The 25,420-nt window shown below is 39.9% G+C and overlaps 1 pseudogene; it reads left to right on the top strand.

The window, feature by feature from the left end:
* The first annotated feature begins 4,066 nt into the window (after positions 1-4,066).
* LOC127217511 (E3 ubiquitin-protein ligase MSL2-like) lies at positions 4,067-8,743 on the top strand (annotated as a pseudogene).
* The last annotated feature ends 16,677 nt before the right edge of the window (positions 8,744-25,420 follow it).

The raw sequence follows: 25,420 nt of genomic DNA, 5'->3' as shown, positions 1-25,420 counted from the left end.
CTGCAGTCTTATATACACACCAACAGCCAGTGTGACAGCAACATTTGTTAAAGATGTCATCCTCCTCCCATTGTATAAATTTAGCTGTTTTGTTTTGTCAAAAATCAGATGATCATAGGTGGGTGGGATATTATCAGGGTTTTCAGACCTATAGTTCTATAGTTCTATAGTACAACTTTAAGTTGACAATGGTGATGCATCATGAACTTTGTTTATTGTATTGGTTCTTTTGGCTATTCTCAGTCTTTTGTTTTTCCATTTAATATAGATTATTATACTTTCAAGGAAGTGGATAATTCTGCTGGGATTTTGATGTGGATTGCAATGAAATTTTAGATTTCTTTTGGCAAGATTTCTATCTTTACTATATTTATCCTACATATCCATGAGCATGGTAGATCTTTCTGTTTTATGGTATCTTCTTTAATTTACTTCTTTAAAGACCCAATGTTCTTGCTATATAAATCTTTCACATGTTTGGTAAGCATTAGTCAAAGATAATTTATGTTGTTTGTGTTTATTGTCATGGGTAACATTTCTCTGATTTCTTTCTGAGCTCCTTTGTCATCTGTATAGTGTAGCTACTGACTTTTTTGAACTTCTCTTGTATCCTGCTAGTTTGCTGTATATTTATGTCAACTGTAGCAGTTCCCTGGTAGAGCTTTTTGTGTCCTTTATGTAAACTGTCATATCATGTGCAAATAGTGATAGTTTGACTTCTTTCCAATTTGCATCTTGTTGATCTCCTATTGTTGTTTTACTCCTTTTGCAAGAACTTCAAGTACAATATTGAAGAGCTATGGAGATAGAACAGACTTATCTTGTTCCTAATTTTAGAGAAATCACCTTAAGTTTCTCTGCATTCTTTTTTATGTTGGCTGTTGGTTTACTGATTATCCCTGTATCTCCAAGACCTTTATCATGAAATGGGGTTGAATTATGTCAAAGGCTTTTTCAGCATCCAGTGAGATGGTCATGTGGTTGTTCTTTTTTTTTTCAGTTTGTTTATATGGTTGATTACATTGATAGATTTTCAAATGATAATGTAGAGAGCTACAAAATGCCACGCCTTAAAGATGGCACTGACTTCCCCCTTCCACCTTCCCAATGGTGAGCACTCTCTGTCAAGTCCTTATTTGGCTAAGCCTGCTCATCTTGCTTGCTTCCCTATAAGAGCAGCCTATCTGCAGGGTCCACGTTGCTCACTAGGGTTGGTCAGCTCAAGGGGATTTAAGCCTGTGCAGGAGTTTCCTGGGACTTAGAAGAAGGATCCTGATTAAACTGCTAGAAGATCTCCCCTGAGTTGTGTCTTCCTTGCTGGTTGAGGTTGGGCCCGACATGATAAACCATCCCTGCAATGGAGGGATGAAGCCTTTTTTTGTCATTGTGGATGATTTCCCTGATTTTAGCGCCCACACTACAATCTGTTCCACGAATTGGGCGAAGGCATAGAGATTGAAATAAAGACAAGACAGTGGGTCATTCGTTCAGTGGCAATGTCGGAACACCAAATGCCGAATGCCATTTATTGAGGGGCAAGAACGGGCTTAAATGCCTACTTATAGCACAGTGGAAAATTACAGGAATTTTTTGGCTTAGCTCCTCCCTGTGTTGTCATGAGGTATGGTTGACACAGGGTGTGTGTCACGAGGTGTGTTGTCATGAGGTGTGTGTCACAAGATGTGTTGTCACAAGGTGTGTGCCTCAAGATGTGTTGTCACGAGGTGTGTGTCACAAGATGTGTTGTCTCTTGGTGTGTGTCACGGGAAGAGTACCAACAAAAGCTTTGGGGCAAGGAGTTCCCGCCAACAGCTTCAGGCTTGCTCAAGGTGCCTTGGTGTCCTACACCTGATGTGTGCCTGGATTTGATTTGCTAATATTTTATTGAGGCATTTTTCATTCGTGATCATGAGGGATATTAGTCTGTAGTTCTCTTTCTTATTTGTATTTTTTTGTGTCTTGGGTACCTAGATGCTTATGGCCTCATAGAATTTGGTAATGAGCCTTCTGTTCCTATTGTGTGGAAGCATTGAGGAATATTGGTATTAGCTCTTCTTTGGATTTCTGGTAGAAGTCTGCACTGCAGCCATCTTGCCCAGGGATGTTATTTTATTTTATTTTATTTTATTTTATTTTATTTTATTTTTTTGGTTGTGAGGCTTTTGATGACTGCCTCAATTGTGTTAGACTGTATTGCTCCATTATCTACAGGTTCTTCCCTCCCACAGCAGTTGTCGAGACATGGGGAGGCCCTGCTGGGACCCTGGGGCCTGCATAACAGTGCACTATAGGGACAGCCCTAGGGAAGGGACAATGTGCCTTCTCACCAATCCACCAAAACCCAGAAAACCTTGGAGAGAGAGAATTTGAGAGCACGTGTGGGAGGGGCAGAGCGAGCTTGAGAATTGCACTGAGCATGCCCTGTTCTAGGAGCCAGAAGTGGAGAGCATGTCATGAGCAGTATGCTCATGTTTGATTGGGGGTTGTCCGTGGGGGAAGGGGTTGCAGCTAGGCAGGCGGGGATGGTCTGCATGGGCTAATGTGTTTATAGGGTTTTCTAAATGGACTGTCAAAGGGCACTATTAATGGTGAAAGGCTACATTATCAGGCATGGGGATAAGTGGTGAGGGGTGTGTTGCACATGACATGGGCCAGTCGCTAGCTCCAGGAGGGCATGAGGTGGCTTTTAGAGACAAATCAGGTGAAAGGGGAAGCAGATGGAAAGGAAGTTGGAGGGATTGGGGGAGGGATTGAAAGCATGCTTTGCCCATGCTAGCTAGGGCTAGCCACATCAGAGTCTCAAGGATGACAGTGTCTCTGCCCCTTGAGGTAATGATCTCAAGGTGGTGAGACATGCGGAGGTCCCCTGGGACCCCGGGAACTTCACCACAGTGCACTACAGGGACAGCCCAAGTGAAGTGACAATGTGCCTTCTAACCAATCCACCAAAACCCATACAACCTAGGAGAGAGAGATAATTTGAGAGCACCTGGGGAAGGGGCAGAGAGAGCGTGAGACTTGCACTAAGCATACTCTGTTTTAGGATACCAGACAGACCTGAATCACTGCACCATCCACCACAACCAGAGCAGTACGTGCCCAAATGAGGTAAAGCTGTGCATGAAGTGAAGGTGAGGGTGGCCAGGCCCAAGGGAGGGGACTGCAGAGGGCCTCTTTGCTGGGCTGTGGTGGTGGCCTGGTGTGGTTAACTCACCTAAGCCATGGCTCAGCAGGCAGTGGCAGTGGCAGTAGAGCTGGGATGAGTCATCAGTGCGGTTCTGAAAATATGGCGGGGCTGTGAGTGGTCTGGGGCTGTGAGTGGCCTGCACTTGTGATGGTGATCCTGAGTTTGGAACCTAGGAATGAGTGGTGGAGCCACTGCTAGCTGGGCCTGTTTTCTGCCCACTCATAGAACCTTGGGCCCATGCATTTTCTCCTAGGTCTCCCTTTTGGGCAGGGGCCTCTTTCCTCCTGCTTGAGGCACAGAATGGACCCCATATCTACAATTGCAAGATTACAGCAGCCACACCCACCACTCCCTAAGCTCCTGGCACTCAACTCCTGCATGGTAGTCTTTGTCTTACCACTGCCTCTTCGCAGATACTGCAATGGAGTAAGGGCCCCTGGCTGGAGGTATGGGTGTTCACCTGGAACCCAACAGGTCCATACTGATGCTCTACAGCTCCATGCAGTAGTGCATCTGCTGCCAGATATGCTGCTTGAGCCCAGGCCACCAGGAGAGCTACAGGGCTAAACCAAGTGCCATTCCAGGCCAGATCATACAATCAGTGGCCACCTTGGTTGAACTTGAAAGCTGGTTGCTCACTAGTTTCCTCTCTCTTTGGTCTGCAGGACTAAGGGACAGAGGAGGGGCACCGAGGCACCATGTGTGGGAGGAAGCTTTAGCTTTGCACACTTGCATGGATTTTAGTTGCTTCTTTGGCCAGTGGTTCAGCTCAGATTTTTCCTAATAGTTGTAAACTTGCCATTGTTCCCTGGCTGCTTAGAAACTTGCATCCGGAATTTTTTTTTTCAACTCAGAGCCATTGGTGTTCAAGTTTTGGCAATGAACCCCGTGAATGCTATTGCTCTCTACATTTCCGCCAGCCCCCTAGTGCTCAACCATGACCCTGGAGACCCCAAGGCATTTCAAGAGATTATCAGGATCCTGCCTTACTTGCGACAGTCCCTCTCTTGCTGTGTTTGTGGACATTTGCTACAAGATCCAATTGCACCCAACAAATCCACCTGCCAGCACTATGTCTGCAAAACTTGTAATTTCAAGAAAATGATGATGAAACCTTCATGTAGCTGGTGCATAGACTATGAGCACTTTGAGGAAAACAAGCAGTTAAGCATCCTAGTAAACTGCTACAAGAAACTATGTGAATATATAACCCAGACAAGACTGTCACAGGACATAAGAGAAGCAGTTGACTGTTCTTCTGATATTTTAGCTTTACTCAATGAAGGATCATTGTTTTGTGAGGACACAGAGAAACCTTCAGACTCATCCTTCACTCTGTGTTTGACACATTCCCCTTTACCTTCAACCTTATAACCCACAGCAGATCCCCATGCTAATTTATCTCCAAAGTCTGAAAGTGCCCTCAGCATTGCTATTGGCAGTTCTGTTGTCAATGGTTTGCCTACTTACAAAGAACTTTCAATAGATAGATTTGGTATAAATATCTTCTCACCCGAACATCCAAATATGATTGACATGTGTAATACTGTTGAAATAAAAACTGAGGACCTGTCTGAGAGCCTGTCACCTGTCTGTGACATGGTAACCACTGATTTGTGCTCCACAGGTATTGATATCTGGAGTTTCAATGAAGAGACAAAACCTGGTGACTCTTTTTTGCTGAGTGATGAGGAAGTAATCCACAGTTTGGAAACTGTTTCAAATACAGAAGCTGGATGTCCTAATTTGTAAACAATTTTGGAAGCCACTGTATCCAATGAAACTTTTTTGAAGCTTTCTTGCAAGTCTCTTAACCATAATATTTTTATGTCTACCAGCCCTACACCTCATGTGTTAGCAAGTACAGCAGCAACTCCAAAGGTAGCAAAGTTGAATCGAAAAAGAACCAGATCTGAAATTGACAGTGAAAAAGTTCAGCCACTTCCAAATTCTACCATTATCAGAGGTACAACACTTGGGGCTTCTACTCCTGTGACGGTGAAGCATGAAAGGAAAATCATCCTTCAACCTATAGCTACAGTTTCCAATGGAGGCATAACACCCAAGACCACCAAAAGTGTAATTTTATCTACTAAAAGCATGAAAAATAGTCATGAACATGGATCCTAGAAATCCCACTCTAAACCCAAGCCAGGTATTCTTAAAAAAGACAAGGCAGGAAAGGCAAAGATTCTTAGTCATCATGTCATGCCAGGAAGTCCTACCATGACAGTGTACAAAAAGCCTCAGGGAAAGAAAGGATATAAATGTGGGCATAATATGCAAAATCCAAGTAATCTTACATGCAGCAGACAGTGCTGCTGTTGTTACTCTAACCAGAGAACCTGCGCACATTGCAGATGTTGTGTCTGCCAGAACTCTTACATGGCCAATGGGGAGAAGAAGCTGGAGGCATTTGCTGTGCCAGCAAAGGCCTTGGAGCAGAGCAGACTCACATTGGGTGTAATGTGACCAGCAATGCTGTGAGCAACACAAGTACCAGTACCAGTGTATCAATGTTACAGGGTCACCCAGTAATGACATTTGATGGGGGATGCCATTATGTGAATATGTTTCTCATACTGGTTAATGAATAAAGCACTGTTGGCCAATAGGAAAGGAAGATAATAGGGAGACAAGGAGGATAGAAGAAGTAGGAAGGAGGAGTCAAGATGGAGAGTCTGGAGAGAACAGAACCGCAGTTCCTCTGCTCTTGGTAAGACGACATGGAAATACATAGAAATGGGTTAATACTTAAGACAGAGCTAGCCGATAAGAAACTAGTAACTGGCCAACAACATAATATCAAATACCAAGTCTCAGTGTGTTAATTGGGGCTGGTGCGGCTGCAGGACAAGACTGGCAGCAGGAGAAAAAAACCACACTCCTTACATATGGTGCCCACTTAAAATTTAACAAAAGCTTAAAAAAGGGTTTTAGAACAGAGACAAGCAAGGTTTTTTGGTAGCAGTGTTTTTCCCGGTTGGACTCTGCTTTGTGAGAGACAATTAGATATTTGTGCGGCTCCTTTAAGGGAAGGTTCCTGACTCAGCAAAAGCCACAAAAAACTGCATGGCTTTATAGAATCACAGCTAACAATGTATTGGTGTGTATGAGAGATGGCAATGGCAGCGACCAGATCTCCAAGCCGGCAGCATGCTTGCTGAATGGCAGTGCAGACCAAGGCCCTGGGCACAACTTTCAGTGCTGGTGGTAAAAGCACCTGCCGCCATCTTTGGTAAACCACAGCAAAAACAAATATGACTTTCATTTCAGCAATATTGTTGTTTACCAGATAAAATACTCATGGCCAGAACAATATAAACATTTACAGTAAAGACAAAATCATATTAAGAAAAACCTCTAAAGGTTTTCATTGTGTTTTAAAATATACATAGACATAGGGAAAAATTACATGGTTTTAAAAAGACAAAGAGGAACTGGGTGTGGTGGCATGCAACTTTAATCCCAGAATTTGAGAGACAGAGGCAAGCAGATCTCTTGTGATTTCAAAGTAAACCTGGTATGCAGAGTAAATTCCAGGACAGATAGGAGTTACATAGAGAAACCCTGTCTCAAAAAATAAAATGTAAAAGAAATAGAGAAATAATAAAGCCACGTAAAGATGAAAAGCTCAGAGAGAATCTGGTTACTATATGGTGTTATATTGACTTTGTATCTTTTGATTGCTTAGGAAATAACAACTGTTAAAACAAATGGTGCTAGATCAATCCAATTTATATATTTTAAAAATGCTTTGACTCAAAAATTTAAGTTCAAGTACAAGTTACTGGGGAAAAGGATTTCTATTTTTGTTTCCACAGAAAATGAAAAGCTGTGGATTCCTTCCAGACTAATGTGGTTTGAGCAAGCCAGACCCCCTGAAACAGTGTACCAGGTGATCCTTCATTTAAAACAGCTTTAACAAGCCAGCCTTGCAGACTACAACCAGGATTTCTGTGTCTTCTTAGGATCCCTATGACAGCGCCCACTATCAGCAGGAAGTATTGGAAAGAACAATGCCCAAATTCCAAAATATTGTTTATAAATGTTTGTTTTCATTTTAATGGGGTTGGTCATAAATGGTTAATAATCACAACCAATATGTTTTTAAAGGCAAAAAGGGGATTATGGTATAGATATGATTACTTTGCTTTGGAATGTATTTTTATTGATACAAATTTAAGGTCAATTTTGTGATATGTATATTTCCCCTCTTGTTTAGGTATTGTGTTTATATAGCTCATTTATAAATGTAATGTATAATGTATGTATAATGTATTACAGATTATAAATAATTACCTAGGATAGTCAAAGCTTAGAGTTAAGTTAGTTAGGTTTTTCAAGATACACAGAGATGTATTTGAGAGAGATAGGAATTCTTCAAACCTTTCAAAGACCTATAGAATATGGCATTTAAAATGGTTTAGGGTTTTTCTTGACAGTGAGATATAACTGCCCTGGGCAACACCACCTGCATCAGAAATGAAGATGGACATCGAAGAAACGGGTTATGAAGTTTGATTTCAGTATGGCAAGACTAGCCATTTGGACAAGATACTGCTCTTGTCTGGACTGTTTGACTTTATGCTATATAAACTTGACTTTCACCACCCACAAAAAAGTGACTTCTGATTCAAGATGGACATTGCTGCAGAGTTCCTGCTTCATGGAAGAGTGCCAGACAGTCTGCAGGACACAGAGAAAATTACTGATGGATTGCCAGTACAAGAAGACAGTTTAAAGTTTCCTGCTTTAATGAAGAGTCTTCCAGACACACTATGGAATATGGGCTGAAGATGGAAGATTACAGAACTTCAGGTAACTGACAAGGCGAGATGTCTCCGTCATTTCTAGAGTTTATATATTATCCTTCTGTTGTCTTTGATGGAGTTGAAGGCAGATAGTTATGGTTATAGTGTTCCTTAGTTAGGCTTAAAGATTAGTTACATATAGGACTTTAGACAAACAAAGATAGGATAGGTGATGGAATATTTTCTTCAAATCATGCTAAATGTTAATGGACTAAATATTGTTAACTGTGATTCTTACTTGGTAACTGTTGTGCTATATATTTTGCTATGTTAAGGTTAAAACCCTTCTTTTTATTTTAGACAGAAAAGAGGAGATAATGGGAGATGCCATTATGTATATATGTTTCTCATACTGGTTAATGAATAAAGCACTGTTGGCCAATAGGGAAGGAAGATAGGAGGGACTAGGAGACAAGGAGGATAGAGGGAAGTAGGAAGGAGGAATCAAGATGGAGAGTCTGGAGAAAACAGAACTGCTGTTCATCCGCTCTAGGTAAGACCACTTGGAAATACATAGAAATGGGTTAATACTTAAGACAGAGCTAGCCGATAAGAAACTAGTAACTGGCCAATAGCATAATATCAAATACAGAGTATCAGTGTGTTAATTCGGGCTGGTGCAGCGGCGGTACAAGGCTGGCAGCAGGAGGAAAAACCTTATTCCTTACAGACATTTTTAGCTGCCAGTACAAATGATAACAAAAGATTGAATGAATCTATGGATATTAGATTTGAATGTTAACTCAGTGACTTGAAGCTTACCCCTGGTAGGAAATAGATACAGTTTTATGGCAGCTATGATTCTGTTGGTTTAACTTGCCGGAGTTCCTGCATATAGATCGCTTGTATCGAGTGTTTTCATTGCTAAGTTATATGTGTTAATGTCATGGAATCAGTGTGCATATGATGCAGGAGTAACCCTACAATTATATGTTCTTAGTTCTTACAGAGCCTCATAGTTTGAGAACAAATGCTGATGCAAGATGCAACTGATATATACAAAATGAACTTTGGCAAGGAAAAAAACAATAACTGTAGTGGGATATTCACTTTGTCTCCTTCTGTGGCTCCACCCCAATGGGTGTGGTCAGTGAATGGAGGCGTGTGTTCGTATCCCACTTCTGACACCAGATATTGTGGTCAAATAAGGATGAGGATAAACAAATAGGCCGAATAGATGTTTATTCAGGAATAACTTACAACCTAGACAGATGAACACCAGCAAGTTCCACCAGATGCTCTCCTCTCCGCGACCCATCAGCAAGAGAGTGTTCCCCCTCCTCAGAACTCCTTCCACAGGTTCCTTCTGCCCCTGGCTCCACCCCCCCAATGGGCGTGGTCAGTGCCACAGAAAGAGACAATGTGAATATCCCACTACAAATAACCTCATTGTTTTTGATCATGCTTTTAGCATAATCAAAGTTGATGTTTAAATATAAGGAAGTGACATCTAGTAAGTTCATAAAGATTGTTCTAGTTTTTGTTTTGTTTGAATAGTCATCAGTTTATCAGGAGACTTGGTGCAGCCTTCTGATTTATGATGCCACAGAGAAATTTCTCCTGTTGAAAAGCTGATGTGACCACCTCTACTTTTGCACTGACATAATACCACTTCTGACCATGAAAATTGGTTACTGGCTTGTATGTAGCAGCTCTTAAATCAGCAGCATGAGCAGTATTATGAAAAAAAAATTTCCCACTCATTAGGATGTATTAAGAAATGTGTCTTTTAAAAGAAATCTCTCTTTAAAAAGTGAACAAATAAATTCTGTCAGACCACTAATGTTAAGCTGTTTATGCTTTACATATTTATGAGTTCAGCCCCCTTTCTAATTTTCTGACTCACTTCTATGACAATATTTTAATTCCTTTCACTCGAGCAATGTTCTATTTGTTAAATAAAGAGTTGTTTTATTCTGAACATATTTGAATTTATATAGTTCATGACATATTTTGTAAAATATAAAAAGACTTAAAAATTGGGTTCTACTTAGAATAATTTTGGAATAATGTCCCAAATGTGCCCAGATTTATGCATTATATTTATAGCCATTGATGATTTATTTGATTTTTCTAATTCCCGTTTATTTGCCACAGGCATTACATTGAATATGCTCCCTTTTTTCTTTTTCATTTTTTTTCTTTTTCTTTTGAAGGGTGCTGTTGTTAAGGAAGGCTTCTTTATCAAGGACTTAATAAAATGTCTTTGATGAAGCTTGTGCATTTAGGTGGGTATAAATCTTGGAAGATTTTCTTTAGAATATTATTTTTCATGTAAATGCAAACTGTGTTTGAATTTTAATGTATTTCTTTCTATTAACTTTATGGGGAAGACAAAAATTCTGTTGAAGGGAAGTCTAGTCAGTTCCTTGAAAGTGAATTGCCCAGGTAAACAAGGACTGACTAGGTGTAGAGATAACCCTGTGATTTCAAAAAGTTGCTGCTTTGTTGGTGCTAATTTTAAGAAAAATTCTGCTAGGGAAGTTCCAGTTTCTGCTGCATTCACCATCTAGTGATATCTGATGTGTGAAGTTGTTTTGATTTGGCACATAGCATGTTCAATGATGGTTACTCACCTCATAAAGACATGGACAAGCATCTATTGGACACAGAGCAGATGACACCTCTTGTTTTGTAGTGTATCCTGGTATCCTTTCCTGTGAATGTGGTCAGGAAGGAATAGGAAGATGATGACAGGCAAAGAATATTTTAGAAGAAGAAAAGAGGTACCCTAAAAGTGGGAGCCATTATAGATTTAAGGAGAAATCTGGCACTAGGAAAATTCCCTGAGACCTACAATAATGAAAACAACAAACAATGTAAGCACTAGTGGAGAAGCTATCTTTAATCCCCTTACAAGGTAACAAGATTAATGACTACCTTATATGCCATCCTAGAGCCTTCACCTAATAGCTGATGGAAGCAGAAGCAGACACCCAAAGCTAAACACTGAGACAAACTTCTGGAATACAGTTACAGAGAGGGAGGAGTGATGAGCAAATGTTTCAAGACCAGGCTGAAAAAATCCACAAAATAAGCTGACCTGAACAAAGCATAACTCATGCAAACCCAGTCTGATTGCTGGGAAACCAGAATATGACTGTAACAGGCCCCCTGAATGTAGGTGTGATTTAGGAGGACTGGGCAATCTATGGGGCCTTTAGTAATGGATCAGTATTTATCCCTAATATATGAAGAAATTTTTGGAGCCTATCCCCCGTAAAGGGATACTTTCTCCTTATAGACATATGGGGAAGGCCCTAGGCAATGATCCAAATGATATGACACACATTTAAGACTCCTGTGGAAGGCTTCACCCTCTCTTGGGAGCATTATCATGGTGGGATGGGGTTGGGTGGGGGAAATGGAAGATGATTGGTAGATGAGGGAACTGGGATTGACATGTAAAACAAACTTGTTTCAAATTCAAATAAAAATTGAAAAAGTAATACCATATTTGTTTTTAAAAAGACATTCCCAAGGGGGGGGGGAACCAAGGAAAGAAGGATGGTAGAAAAAAGGAATAAAGAAAGAATTAAAGAAGTGATGAAATTTATAAAAGTAAAATTAATAAATGCATATGAGGAGGAAATAATATTAAAAGATAAAGGATTTAAAGTGATTGGGGAAAGGCAGGTAGAAAAGAAGAAGCAATCACAAATAAACAAATGAAGCTAGAACAAAAAACTGAGTAGGTAATATTTGCTATGTAAGGGAAGATATTTTAGTGAATGTATTTTAGATTGCATAACAATAATTACTGGTAAAGTGGCCATACATATGCTAAAGAAAAGGTATGTATTATTGTTTCAAATATAATGAAGGTTTTGCTATAGTATAACTTATCTAAAATTGATGTTAATTGTCTTATTTCAGTGGGAGGACTATTTCATCCCATACTCAGAAACCCTTGTACATCACCTGTTAGGTGGATGCCTTTTGGATTTTCCTGCATATACCTACTCACCGCAAGTGTTGAAGATTTTAGATCTTGTTTGGATTATCACAATTTTAAAGTTTTATTAATGGAAAGGACATGACATAAATGTGATGGTGGGAGTCCACAAATCAAGGGGAAAACATAATAATATTAAAATTAAACAGTGAAGAAAAACAAACAGCAAACCCAAAGGAGGAGTAAAAAAATGTTCCTTTTTCTTGATAGGCACTGAAAAAAAATAGTCAGAATGTGTTTTCTCCCCTGGACATGTGGATTGATTTGCTTTAAAAAGGAAAGGAACAGCTAGGACACTGAGTGGGTCTCCATTATCACAATAACTCTCCATTATTACTATAACCCTCCCCCTGCCTCTAGGCTAAGGGAGTATCCCTTCATGGGGAATGTGCTCCAAAAGTCCTTTCGTGTAATAGGGATAGATCCTTGTTCCACTATCAGAGGTCCCTTAGACTACCCAGGCATTCTAACTGGGACCCACATTAAGGTTGTCTGATGCAGTATAAAGCTGTTGTCCCAAATATCAGTTGGGGGTTCATGAACTCCCCCTTGTTCAGGCCAGCTGTCTCTGTCGATTACTTTAGGTTGGTCTTGACCCATTTTCTTATCATTTAACCTCTCTGCAACTGCATTACAGGAGTTCACCTCAGTGATTAGCTGTATGTATCTGCTTATGTCTACATAAGTTATGATAAGAGGGCGCTATGATGGCAGATAAGTTAGTTATCAATCTCCTTATGAGGGAAGTGCATATAAGGTAGACTTTCCACTGTTGCTCAGATTGTTATGTGTGGCCATACTTGTAGGTCTCTGGACATTTTTCTAGAATCAGCTTTCTTTTCAAACTCATGAGGCTCCCTCTATTATGGGATCTCTCTCTCTCTCTGTCTCTGTCTATTTTTGCTCTAGTCTGTTACCAACCAAATTTTTCTAGTCCCACATGTTCTCCTCACCTAAAACCTCTTGCTTCTAATTCCCTCTCTAGTAACTGACAACACCCACCCACTCCCAATAGGCTCAGTAGACCTTCTTACTTTCCCATTCTGTGAGGGACCTTGTACGAATCTCTTTGGTTCCTCCTCGTATACTAGTTTCTTTGGATGTCTGAAATATAGACTGGTGATATTGTTCTCTATGTCTAAAATCCACCTATGATTGAGTCCATACCATGTTTCTCTTTTTATGAATATGCTACATCACTGAGGATGGTTTCTTCCAGGTCTATCCGTTTGCCTGTGAATTTCAAGATTTCATTGTTTTTTAATTTTTATTTATTATATTTTTTTATTCCCACAGAGTAGATTTCCATTGTGTAAATGGGCCATTTCCCTTTATTCATTCTTCACTTGAGGCACTACTAGGTTCCTACAATTTACAACTAATGCTGCTATGAACGTAGTTGAACAGACATTTTTGTTGCATGGATGTGGATCATTTGGCTATATGCTTGATAGCGGAATTGCTGGTAACTGTGGTAGACTGATTCCCATTCTCCTGCGGAACTGCCACACTGATCTACAAAATGGCTTCAGAAGTTTGCACTCCCACCATTAGTGGAGGAATGTTCCTTTTTTTCCACATCCTCTCCAGCATAAGCTCTCATTGGTGTTTCTAATTTTTGCCATTCTGACAGCAACACATGGGTATATCAGAGTTGTTTTGATTTGCATTTCTCTGATGGCTAAGGATGTTGATCACTTTCTTAAATGTCTTTCAGCCAGTCTGTTTGCCTCTAGTGAGAATTCTCTATTCAGTCATGTACCCCATTTTTAATCGAGTGATTTGGTATTTTGTGAGGTTTGTGAAGATCATTTACCATTCGGTGAGTTTCCTTTTGGTCTTGTCAACTTTGTTCTTTGTCTTACAAAAACTTTTCACATTTCAAGAACTTCCTATTTATTAAATGTCTGTCTCAATGTCTGTGCTACTTGTATTACTTTCAGGAAGCAAGCCCATGTACAAATTATTTAAAGGGTACCTCCCACTTTCTCTTCTAAGACCTTCAGTGTGGCTGGATTCATGTTGAAATCTTTGATCCATTTGGACTAAAGATTTGGGCATGGCAATTTACAAGGTTCTACCTGCAGTCTTCTACATGTCATCATCCAGTTGTGCCAGCACCATTTGTTGAAGATACTTTACTACTGTCATTAAATAATTTCAGTGGCTTTGTCAAAATCAGGTGTTCGGAGGTGTATGGGTTACTATCCAGATTTCCTATTCAATTTTATTGAACTACCTGTGACAATACCAAGCTGTTTTCAGGACTACAGATCTGTATTAGAACTTGAAGTCTAGCATGGTGATGACGCCTGAAGTTTCTTTATTATACATGGTTATCTTGGCTATCCTGGGTCTTTTGTTTTTCCATACAACGTTTACTATTATTTCTTTCAATCTCAGTGTAAAATTGTGATAGGATTTTGATGGGGATTACATTAAAAGACTGCTTTTGTCAAGGTTGCCATTTTTACTATGTTTATCCAACCTATACATGAACATTGAACATCTTTCCATTTTATGGAATCTTCTTCAATTTATTTCTTTAAAGACACACACTTCTTGCTATATAGGTCATTCACTTGTTTGGTAAGCATTTCCCCAAGATAATGTATGTTGTTTGTGGCTATTGTAAAAAGATTTTTCTTGAGTTAATCCTGTATCTTTTTATTTTCCTGAATGTGTTTATCAAATGTAGGAGTTCTCTGGGAGAGTTTTTCAGATCGCTTATGTAAACTCTCATATCACCTGGAAATAGTGACAGTCTGACTTCATCCTTTCCAATTTGTATCCCCTTGATCTACTTTTGTGGTCTTATTGCTTTAGCTAGAAATGCAAGTACAATATTTTAGAGATATGGAGAGAGTGGGAAAACTTGTCATGTACCTGATTTTAGAGAAATTGCCTTAAACTTCTCTCCATTCAGTATGATGTGGGCTACTGGTTTACTGTATACTGCTTTTATAATGTTTAGGTATATTCCTGTCATCTGTGATCTCTCCAAGAGATTTATCATGAAAAGGTGTTTGATTTTTTCAAAGGTATATTCAGCATCTAGTGAGATGATCATGTGGATTTTCTTTTTCAGTTTGTTTATATGGTGGATGACATTGATAGATTTTCATATTTTGAAACATCCCTGCATGCCTCGAATGAAAACAACTTGGTCACAATGGATGATTTCTCTGATATTTTCTTGAATTCAATTTGCGAGTATTTTATTTAGTATATTTGCATCAATGTTCTTGTGGGATATTGGTCTCTAGTACTCTTTCTTAGTTGCGCCTTTGTCTAGCTTGGCTATCAAGGTAATTGTAACCACTTAAAAGACCCCAGATAGTGGAACCAGGATGTATCCGTGATACATAAAAGAACTTTGGGAGTATGTTGTCCATGGAGGAATACTCCTTCAACCTAGAGGCAGGAGGGAGGGCCTAGTCCCTCTTCCAAATGACTTGACAGATTTAGAAGACCCCTCCAGGAAGGCATCATCCTACATGTGGAGTGGTGGGCGAGTGTGATAGGAGGTTGGTCAGGGGGCATAGGTGGTGGAAGAGAGGGATTGAGGGTCGGAGTGGGAACTCTTATGGAAATGTAAAACAAGTAAAAGAAAGAGAAAGGGAGACAGAGAAAGAAAGAGGGAGAGAGAGAGGGAGAAAGAGGATACCTGTGATAGATAGAGACCTTAATTCATGACCCATATTTATGGCATTTTTTATGGCATATTTTTCACCTAATTGTAAGTAACTGGAGGAATTCAGAGCATTATCACACTTACTGCATTCATAAGTTTTCCTGTAGTGGGAGTCACATTACACTGGCCTAATATACAAAGACAAATGGAAGTATTCACACATCCCAATACACACAGGGCTTTTCTGCAGTGTGATTTTACTGGTATCTTTCCAATGAAGTTGGAAAACTGATACATTTTAAATTTTTTCAGTCTCAACAAATATCCTCACAGTGGGGACACTAAATATATTCCACTTCATTTCATTGTCCTGAGAGAGGTACATTACCTCTTTCCATACTATATATTATTCATTTGGCTTATATTTAGACTGATTATATATATATATATATATATAATTATATATATATATATATATATATAAGTGTGTGAGGTTTTATATGAGCTTTGAGTTTTAGTAGTGTTTCTTTTACGAAATGTTAGTGACTTTGTATTAGGAGCATAGATGTTCAGAACTGAGACTTTGTGTTGATGGATTTCTCCTGCGATAAATATGAAATGACCATCTTCATCTCTTTTGACTAATTTTGGTTTGAAGTCTAACTTGTTAGAGTTCTTATTTCCATTTGATTGGAAAATCTTTTCCCAACCCTTTACCTTGAGATAATGTCTATCTTTGAAGCTTAGATGTGTTTCTTGTATGCAGTAGAAGGATGGATTCCGTCTTCGTATCCATTCTGTTAGCCTGTGTCTTTTTATAGGTAAGTTAAGACCATTAATGTTGAGGGTGAGTAAGGATCATTGATTGTTGATACTTGTTTGATTTAAGTTTGTTTTTGGCAATGGTATTATGAATATATTAGTTCTGCTTTACCCTTGGTTTCTGGTGTAGTTGGATTATCTGTTGCCTACATTTTTGTGGGCTTAGTTACATTCCTTGGGTTAGAGTTTTCCTTCCATTGCTTTCTGTAGGGCTGGATTTATAGATACATATTGGGAAATTCTGGTTTTGTCATTAAATATGTTTTTTTCTCCATCTATAATGATTGAGAGTTTTGCTGGATATAGGAGCCTAGGCTGGCATCCATGTTCTCTTAATACTTTTAGAACATCTATCCAGGACCTTCTGGCCTTCAGGATTTTCATGGAGAAGTCAGGTGTAATTTTGATAGTTCTGCCTTTATATGTTACCTGTCCTTTTTCCTTCGCTGCTCTTAATATTCCTTCTTCATTCTGTATGCTAGGTGTTTTGATTATTATATATCAAGGGGTCTTTTTTCTTTGTTCCAGCCTATTTGGGGTTCAGTGTGGTTCTTGTACTTTCATGGGCATGTCCTTCTTCAGATTTGGAAAGTTTTCCTTGATGATTTTGTTGAATATGTTTTCGGCATCTTTGAGCTTGTCTTCCTCACCTTCCTCTATGCCTACTATTCTTATGTTTGGCCTTTTCATGGTGTCCCACATTTCCTGGATGTTTTGTGTTAAGGATTTGTTGGATTGCTGATTTTCTTCTAGTTTATCTTCTGCGCCTGAGATTTTCTCTTGCATCTCTTGAATTCTGTTTGTTATGCTTGTGTTTGTAGTTCTCGATTTTTTGCCCAGTTTTTCTATTTCCAGCATTCCTTCAGTTTGTGTTGCCTTTATTTTCTCTATTTCAGTTTTCAAGTCTTGAACCGTTTCATTTACCTGCTTAATTGTTTTTTCATGGATTTCTGTACTTTCCTTAAGTAATTTGTTCATTTCTTCCAATTTTTTGTTTGTTTTTTCCTCCATTTCGTTAAGGGATTTTCTCACATCTTCTTTTAGGGCCTCTATCATTTTTATGATGGTAATTTTTAGTCGTTCCCTTCTGCTTCCTCTGCTTTGTTGTTGCGTTCCATTCTAGTTGGTATAAATTTCCTAGATTCTGGTGGTGTTATGCTTGTCTTTCTCTTGTTAGGTGTTTTCTTGTACTGCTTTCTTCCCATAGCTTCTTCCAGTAGGTGTTGGTGAGGTCTCCCCTGCTCTCTATGGTACTTCCCCGGTGGGCTTATGTGGGTCAGAGATTCAATATCTGTAGCTCTGTGTGGTCCAAGCCCTCTACATAGTCTCTCCAGAGACAGGGACACAAGGATGGGGTCAGGGCTGAGGATCCATTAGAAGATGCCAGGAGCCAATGTCTCTAGCCAATGGATGGTAGAACACAAACACTGAGCTGAAACTTGGGAAGATTTTGCAGGATAGTTGGATCTCACTGGAAACTGCATCTCTCCAGCTGAGGCCTCTTTCTTTAGCAGAGGCCCAGATTTTGGGGTCAAGGTTCTTGCTGCAGGAACTCAGAGATAGGCGGATTTCAAGGATGGGCCCAGGACTCCAGCAGAGCACTGGAGGTGGGGTCAGAGACCAAGCAGGTGGAAATTACAGGTGGTCCTGCATGGATAGGCGGGTCTAATTTGTTCAGAGTTTCTCTGAGAAGTCTCCAAATTAGGGTGGACAGTTAGCTACACCCTCTCTCCCAGTGCTCTACCAGAGCAGCAGGACTGTGGGTAGAGTAGGGCACAGGTTAGTGTGGGCAGGCTTGCAGTGGGGATGGGTGTGGGTGTATCAGAGCTCCAAGGGTGCTCTCAATGTGGACAGGACACAGGAGCAGCAGGATCAGGGGCCAACCCAGGGAGTTCAGGGTGGGGGGAGGGGAGAGGTTGTAGGGGAGAGGCAGCCCCTATTGGGCCCAGACTCACCTCTGGCCAATAGCTGGTGGAAGACGACAAAAGCTGAGCTGAATCTTGGGAAGGTTTTGCAGGATAGTCGGATCTCACTGGAAATTGGAACTCTCCAGCTGAGGCCTGTTTCTTTAGCAGAGGTCTGGTTTTGGGGGTCAAGGATCTTGCCGGCAGGAACTCAGAGTGGACCCGCCGAGATTTTTTTTTTTTTATTGCTATGTATAAACACATATTCCACAAGTCTTGTTGTGTTTTGAGAAAGAGTTCCTTTGTGGCTTTGTAGTCTCTCCTGGAACTAGTCTTATATATCAGTCTGGTCTCCAACTAACAGAGGTCTGCTTGACTCTGCCTCCTGAGTAGTACTCTCCTGTCAGGGAATCCAACCACGTTCTCACCATTGACAGGCAGGGATGAGATATTCCCAACTATACTATTAAAGAGAGAGCTTATATAGAAGACACTTCATTGGAGTGACTCACACTTTCAGAGGTCCAGTCCATTGTCATCATACGAGAAAACATGATTGGAAGAAGAATGTGATGCTGGTTTCATCTTGATAAACAGGCCACAGGACGTCATCTTACACACTTGCTAATATCCAGAGCATTGGAACCCTGAAAGCCCATCATCAGTGACATTCCTCTTCCCAAAATGCCAACCTAACTGTAGCAATGCCTTATCTTTTATAGTACAACTCCCTATGACATCATCGGCACAATCACACTCAAAACATCATATTTCCTGAAGTAGGGCCTTTTTCATGATGGTAACTTAAGCAGCTGATCACCTACCCTGTTTCCCCTAGCAATACACTCAGAAAAACTATTCATTTTACTCTATTCTGAAGGCAGAAAACATGATCCTCATGAAATTTTTGTTTTCCTGTAAATGCAATGGATAGTCGATGCCATGACATAAATATACAATTTTAAAATTCTAAGGACATAATTTTTCATCTTCTGGTATTTTTAGATCATTTGTGATTTTGGAGTGGGTTATATTTTAAATCAAATTGAGGTGTTACAGATTAATGAGTTCTACTTATTAAATATTTCTGTAAAAATAATTGGTATCCACAAATAAAGATTTTAAAATGCTTGGTCCACAAACAAGTACTGAAGGAATACATTCACTTATTTAAGAAGGGAAAATCAAGAGATCAGCAAGGACATTGCCCTGGAAGCAACAACCTGGATCAAGGACACCTATATGAAAAAGAGTGAGCATGTCTCAGAAACCTAATTCCAAAATGCTGGAAGTGCAGCTGTTCTAGATTTGCCTTTCCAATGAGAAATAACTCCATAGACTTAAGAGATAAATAAAGAATATATCTGTAATGATAGCATGCATTCTTTTCTGGCTAATGGTCAATGGGGACAGAGCCTAAAACAGATTTGTTGGGAGATTTTAAGACAAGGTTTTCCTGTGCAATAGCCTTAGTTGTAGTGAGACTATCTCTGTTTATGACACTGTTCTCAAACTCACAGAAATCTGCCTGTCTGTGTCTCATGAGTACTGGGGTTAAAGGCAAGCACCACCACAACCTGGATCCTAAAACAGACTTTAGCATTACAAAGTTACTGCCATTTTTAATTTCTTTCAGGGTCAGATTAAAACTGACACTTTTAAGAATTTAAGTAGTAATAAGAAACAGCAAATAAGGCCAGGAATGCATTTAAAGTTTTCAACAGAAAAATTAGTATAATAATTATTTAATAGTACATGAGTAATAATAAACAGAGGTTCACAATTCACTGACAGTGCTTGGAGTATTGGTCCAGAACATGAGGAATAGAGGAAAGGCTGAAAAAAGAAAAGATAAAACTTGGGGAAGGGACATCTTGCTTAACCTTTGTTATATTCTTAGTAAGCTTCTTATGAGGAATAGATTCCTGTTCCCTCCTTTTAGGGGTAGATGGAAGAAATGGGAGGCTTTTAGGAATTCAGTAGGAGTTATCTTTCAATGTGACCAGCTCATGAGCAGCCTACTCAAGCATTGCAACAAGAGGAGAAAACAGTTCATCTGGGGAACTTCAGTGATTAAGCCCACAGTGCCCTTGGGACCGATAACCCCAGCTCCATATGGTGGGAGTAGTAGTGTGCACAGGACATGAAGCAACCTCACCACAAAGGCCCTGGATTCAGACAATTGCATTCTCTCCAAAGCATCTTCATTATGTTAAAGGAGGGGATCTATTTCATTCTCAATACCTGAGGGTCTAAGTCTAGGTCAACAGGCTGATAATGGCTCTACTACGTTCATTTGTGGGTTTGAGAAAGAGCTATGTTCCTTCTTTGTGAGTCAGGACCTAAACACATGTCTTGCTTGCTCAGTCAACCCCTCAACCAAACAGTGTTTACCTTTTCAAACAGTTCTCCTCTGGGCTCATCTTGCCCTTCTGACTGAACTATGATTTTCTCTGGAAGAAAACTCGACCATCTGGCAGATCACTCCAGTAATTCCCCCATATGCAGCCTGAGAGTGACCTCTTCTATGATATGAGGATGGGCCTAGGGGCTGTTTGTAAATCAGGAGTTTCTCCTTTGACATGATTTGCAGCCAAACTCCTACAAAGACATATACGGATACAAAAAGAGATAATTGTTACATGGCTTAACATTGTGTTTAGGTCAACTGCATTTGCTCTTTACCTGGTTGTCACAGGCACTGAAAATCAAGAAAAAGAAGCAGGATCCAGATGACAAACAAGATAGTAGCTTTTTCCCCTCCTAGAAAGCTGGATGATGGCTCTAAGACTGTAGGAGTTTTATCCTTGAAACTCAGAGCAAGTGCTTTGAACATGCATAGTAATGAAAACAGTAGACTTCCTAGAAGGTTTAATATGTGGAGAGAAATGAAACTAGGAAGTTTGTATTTGTGAGCAATATTGTTAGTCAACACATGTTCAATAGCAGGTTAAAATCAAAAGAAAGCAAAAACTAACTGCATTATTCGAGGTTTTCTGCATGAACAAGGATGGTAGGATGAATCTCTCCATATATGTAATACATGGATTTATTATAATGTCTCATAGGCTGTGGTTCAGGTAGTGCAAAAATGGCTGCCTAACAATGGGCATCTGAAGACTATAGCAGTTGTTTAGTTCATCAGGGTGCATGTCTCAGCTGGTCATCATCATTTGGACTCTTTTTTTTTATGCATATAGAGTATTTTTTTATTTAATTTTATATAACAAAGTCCAATTAAATGAAAACAAACATTTATACACAATATTTGGGAATTTGGGCGTCGTTCTTTCCAAACTACTTCCTGCTGGTAAGGGGCGCTGTCTTGGGGGATTCGAAGAAGATTCAGATATCCTAGCTGTAGTCTGTAGGGCTGTTTTGTCCAGCTGTTTGGAATGTAGGATCAGCTTGTACTCTGTTTCAGGCAGTCTGGTGTGATCAAACTACATTAGTCTGGAAGGAATCCACATCTTTTCATTTTCTGTGGAAACAGAAATAGAAATACTTTTCCCCAGTAACTTGTTCTTCAACTTAAATTTTGGAGTCAAAGCGTTTTTTTTTTTTTATTTTATTATTATTTTACATGTCGATCCCAGTTCCCTCTGCCTCCCTCCCTCCCTCCCCCCTAGCCCTCCCTCCCTCCTTCCCTCCCTTTTGCCCTCTCTACCCTCTCCCATGCACTCTAAACACCCTCCCCTCCCAACCCCCCACCACAATACAATATGTAGGGGAATGCCATCCAGTTGGGGTCATGTAGATCTGACAGGTCCTGTGAAGTAGGGACTAGGGCTTCTCTCCTATCTCTAGAATAAGGCAGTTATCCCTCCATGGGGGATATGTTTGCAAAGTCCTTTTGTGCACCAGGGATACATCCTGGCTCCACTGTCTGAGGTCTCTTAGACTGCTCAGACCTTCTGGCTGAGACCCATATTCAGGGGGGTCCGAGTCAGACCCCTGTTGGCTTCCCAGCTATCAGTCTAGTGGCCCTTAGCTCCTCCTTGTTCAGGTAAGCTGTCTCTATGTACTTCTACCGCATGGTCTTGTCCTCTCCATCTGCTTCTGGGTTCTAGTTCGACTCAGTGTTTATGTATGGGTGTTTGCTCCTGTTTTCAACAGGCATTAGTTGAGGACTCCATGGAGAAGTTAGTTGTTGATCTCACTCTCTGGGAAGGGCATTTATGATAGCCATTCCACGGAAGCTGAGATTGTTAGTTGGGAGCAGTCTTGTAGTTCCCTCGACCTTTCTTTGTGTTCAACTTTATCTTCAAACCAATATTGGCTCCCTCTTTTATGTTCTCTCTCTCTCTGTCTCTGTCTCTCTCTCTCTTTCCTATTTTCCATTCCTAACCAGGCTCAATCCTCCTGGTCGCACATGCCTTCCTCTCCTCCCTCTCATTTTCTCCTACTTCTCTCTCCATTAGCTGTCCTCCCCCACTTTACCTGAGGTCTGGGGGACTTCTCCCTTCCCAGTTCTGTGAGGGACTTTATATGAATCTCTTAGAATACAACTTGTATCCTAGTTCCTCTGGTGATGTGAATTATAGGCTGGTGATCATTTGATCTAGTTCTAAAATCCATATATGAGTGAGTACATACTGTGTTTCTCTTTTTGTGACTGGGTTACCTCATTCAGGATGGTTTCTTCAAGTGCCATCCACTTGCCTGCGAATTTCAAGATACCATTATTTTTTTTTTTCGCAGAGTAGTATTCCATTGTGTAGATGTGCCACATCTTCATTAACCATTCTTCAATTGAAGGGCATCTAGGTTGCTTCCAGGTTCTTGCTATTACAAATAGTGCTGCTATGAACATAGTTGAACAGATGTCTTTGTTGCATTGATGTGAATCCTTTGGGTATATGCCTAAGAGGGGGATTGCCGGGTCCTGTGGTAAACTAATTCCCATTTTCCTGAGGAACCGCCATACTGATCTCCAAAGTGGCTGTATGAGTTTGCACTCCCACCAGCAGTGGAGGAGTGTTCCACTTTCTCCACATCCTCTCCAACATAAGTCATCACTGGTGTTTCTAATTTTAGCCATTCTGGCAGGGGTAAGATGGTATCTCAAAGTTGTTTTGATTTGCATTTCCCTGATAGCTAAGGATGTGGAGCATTTTCTTAAGTGTCTTTCAGCCTTTTTGATTTCCTCCATTGAGAATTCTTTCTTCAGTTCTGTACCCCATTTTTTAATAGGGTTATTTGGTGTTTTGTTGACTAGTTTCTTGAGTTCTTTGTATATTTTGGAGATCAGCCCTTTGTCGGATATAGGATTAGTAAAAATCTTTTCCCAGTCAGTGGGCTGCCGTTTGGTCTTGTCAACTGTGTCCTTTGCCTTACAGAAGCTTCTAAGTTTGAAGAGGTCCCATTTATTAATTGTTTCTTTCAGTGTCTGTGCCCCTGGAGTTATGTTCAAGAAGCAGTCTCCTATACCAATTTGTTCAAGGGTACCTCCTACTTTCTCTTCTAAGAGGTTCAATGTGGCTGGATTGATGTTGAGGTCTTTGATCCATTTGGACTTGAGTTTTGTGCATGGCGACAGACATGGGTCTATCTGCAGTCTTCTACACACCCTCATCCAATTGTGCCAGCACCATTTGTTGAAGATGCTGTCTTTGCCCCATTGTATAATTTTAGCTGTTTTGTCGAAAATCAGGTGTTCATAGGTGCGTGGATTAATATCAGGATTTTCAATTCGATTCCATTGGTCTACCTGTCTATTTTTATGCCAATACCAGGCTGTTTTCAGAACTATAGCTCTGTAGTAGAGCTTAAAGTCAGGAATGGTGATGCCTCCTGATGTTCTTTTATTGTATAGGGTTGTTTTGGCTATCCTGGGTCTTTTGTTTTTCCATATAAAGTTGATTATTATCCTTTCAAGGTCGGTGAAGAATTGTGGTGGGATTTTAATGGGGATTGCATTGAATCTGTAGATTGCTTTTGGTAAGATTGCCATTTTTACTATGTTTATCCTACCTATCCAAGAGCCTGGGAGGTCTTTCCATTTTCTGGTATCTTCTTTAATTTCTTTCTTTAGAGTCACAAAGTTCTTATTATATAGATCTTTTACTTGTTTGGTAAGCGTTACACCAAGATACTTTATGTCGCTTGTGGCTATTGTAAAGGGTGATGTTTCTCTGATTTCTTTCTCTGCCTCTTTGTCGTCTGAAAAAAATAGGGCTACTGATTTTTTTGAGTTTATCTTGTATCCTGCTAGTTTGCTGAAGGTGTTTATCAGCTGTAGGAGTTCCCTGGTAGAGTTTATTGGGTCGCTTATGTAAACTATCATATCATCTGCAAATAGAGACAGTTTGACTTCTTCCTTTCCAATTTGGATGCCCTGGATCTCCTTTTGTTGTCTTATAGCATTAGCTAGAACTTCTAGTACGATATTGAAGAGATATGGAGAGAGAGGACAGCCTTGTCTTGTTCCTGATTTTAGAGGAATTGGCTTAAGTTTCTCTCCATTCAGTTTGATGTTGGCAGTTGGTTTGCTGTATATTGCTCTTATTATGTTTAGGTATGTTCCTGTTATCCCTGACCTCTCTTATACCTTTATCATGAAAGGGTGTTAAATTTTATCGAAGGCTTTTTCTGCATCTAGGGAGATAATCATATGGTTTTTCTTTTTCAGTTTGTTTATATGGTGGATCACGTTGATAGATTTTCGTATGTTAAACCATCCCTGCAATCCAGGTATGAAGCCTACTTGATCATGGTGAATGATTTCTCTGATGTATTTTTGAATTCGGTTTGCCATTATTTTATTGAGTATTTTTGCATCGATGTTCATCAGGGATATTGGTCTGTAGTTTTCTTTCTTAGTTGTGTTTGTGAGGTTTGGGTACCAAAGTTATTGTGGCCTCATAAAAAGAGATTGGCAATAAACCTTCTGTTTCTATCTTGTGGAACAGTTTGAGGAGTAGTGGTATTAGTTCTTCCTTGAATGTCTGGTAGAATTCTGCACTGAATCCATCTGGCCCTGGACTTTTTTTCGTTGGAAGGCTTTCGATGACTGCTTCTATTTCATTTCGGGTTATAGGTCTATTTAAGTTGTTTGTCTGTTCTTGATTTAATTTTGGTAAGTGATAGTTATCCAGAAACTTG

Source organism: Phodopus roborovskii, unplaced genomic scaffold, assembly GCF_943737965.1.
Source record: "Phodopus roborovskii unplaced genomic scaffold, PHOROB, whole genome shotgun sequence".
Lineage (NCBI taxonomy): Eukaryota > Metazoa > Chordata > Mammalia > Rodentia > Cricetidae > Phodopus > Phodopus roborovskii.
This window is presented reverse-complemented; position numbering and strand designations above follow the sequence as displayed.